Below are 2,323 nucleotides of genomic sequence, written 5' to 3'. Positions count from 1 at the left end.
TCTCCTCCCCCCCCTCCTCCTCCTCTCCTCGTGCAGGGGAGAGCCAATCAGAACGCAGTTGTTATGGTTACGCGTTCATAGCAGTAGCCTCCGAGCGAACCCTGAAATCACAAGCAAGAGGCCTGCGGATCCATGTGGAAGGTTTTCACTGGAGGGGACATCACTGACTTCATAAAAGGGAAAATAAACGCCCAAAGAACCGCCCCCCCTCCCTAACATTCGTGATCGGACCTTCAACTTGGAAGTCCACAAAGCACGAGGGAGGTTAGGAAATACCTGTAGAACGTGCACAAGAAGCGAGCGCATGAATGTGAATGGACGCAGCGGCGGTGGGAGTAGCCGAACAAGCGCTAATGCTACACAAGCCTCATAATGGCCCTGTGACAAAACGCTCCGTGCATCACACTGTGGCCGGTCTGTGGAGGAGGGGGGGCGGCTTCGGGGGCCCCTTTTCTCATGCAGAAAGCTATTTACAGGGAAATGCGATGGATTAGCTGCAGCTCAGCAATAGGGAGAAGCCCGGCGCTTTAAACTGAGCGACCGCCGATCGAAAAGAGAGGAATTTCAATATTTACCAACAGGCTCGGGGTTTTTTTTTTTGTTAGTTTGCAGTTAAGCAAACATGCGATACGTTAATTCATGTTAGTGGAGGGCTGAGGGGCTTTTTTTGTCTTCCCGGGTTAATGATGATTCATTTAAATGACATTAGGTGTGAATTCTGACTCATTTTACACGATTATAGGTCGTCCAAGACAACATTTAGAGAGGAACACACAAACAAACAGGCCCGTTAGTGTCATTATATTCCATCTATCCATCTATATCTTTGTTTGTTAAAGTATCAATATTATATCTTTATATATCTTTCTTTATCCATCTATTTCTATTTATTTCTTTAAATCTATCTATATCCATATGTATCTATATATAAAACTATTTATATATCCATATATATCTATATCTATCTACATCTATATCGATCCATCGTAATTGTTAGTGTCAAACAATATTATATTAAATCCACCTATTTATTTATCATTCTATCTAATATCTATCAGCCAGATGAAAGGGATCAAAATGAAAATTAATTTGCATTACATTCATTTGGCAGATTTTTTTGACCAACTTACTTTATTTTTGTCACACACACACACACACACACACACACACACACACACACACACACACAGCCCTTGAGCAACACAAAGTGTCCTTGTGTTGCTCAAGGGCACAGAAGCCAGGCATGAAACCACCAACTTTACAAATAATGGCCGACACCACCTGAGCTTCATGCATTTATGCCTCTTTATTTGTGTTTTTCTTCCCGACTGCAATGACTCCTATTCTTTTTGGCATCCTAAAATGTTGCGTTGACACAACCATCAGAAGAAGTCTCCACCTCTCGTGTAAATAATTAAGACTTTCTCCATCAGAATTAGCGCCCAAGATACCGAGTGTGGATTTATCCTCCAGGTAGCGGTGCTTTAACCTGGCTGCTCCGGGCCTTTGTGGAGACGGGGCTGAATGAGTTTCCCCAATTATCCGAGCTCCTAACACAGCGCCCTTTAGCCTGTAAAACAAGGGAGGGAGAACAAAAAGGAAGGGGGGAGGGGGGTGTTGAGGAGAAAACGGTGGGAAAAAGAGCATGTGAGGCAATCATCTCCTTGTTTGAACGTAGCCATGTCCGCATTGTGCAGAAGGATAAAGAAGAAAGACGAAGTGTTTGCTGTTGCTCGGCTGTGCACACCGAACGTCCCCTCACACAGCCAGACACTCACCTGTGGAGAGACACGAGGGAGCTGTCCGTGGTGCTGAAAAGGCAGCAAGCACCAAGGACAGCAACAGGCTCTCTCTTTACCGGGGGACTCTCCTACGTTACATGATCACACGTTGCTTCTGTACAGTTGATTCCGTGACCCCCGACGTGTCCTGGTCCTCCTGGAGAGACTAAATCAATTCTTCTACGTTTTCCTTTCAAGGACTTTACATTTTATTTCCCTTTTGATGCTTCTCCCCCGCGAGGTTTCTCCTGGTTTCATAGATTTATGTTTGAAAACACCACCCTTGAATACTTCACGTGGAGTAAAACATGACACGTCATGGTACGATGGTATAATACATGAACTCACTGATTAGACATACTCGCGTCATTGACACATGATTAAATGTTTTGCTTATTAAATGTAAGCTGTATTCAACACAGACTTATACTTTTATCCTTAAAACACTGCAGCAAAACATTTCCCATTAAAAATCTTTTAAATTCTATGCAATCTGAAAGTGAAGCTCAAATATCTTCACCCTGGATTTCACTTTAAGCTCG

The sequence above is a fragment of the Anarrhichthys ocellatus genome, unplaced genomic scaffold (genome assembly GCF_004355925.1).
Source record: "Anarrhichthys ocellatus isolate YVR2014 unplaced genomic scaffold, GSC_Weel_1.0 scaffold87, whole genome shotgun sequence".
Taxonomy (NCBI): Eukaryota; Metazoa; Chordata; class Actinopteri; order Perciformes; family Anarhichadidae; genus Anarrhichthys; species Anarrhichthys ocellatus.
This window is presented reverse-complemented; position numbering follows the sequence as displayed.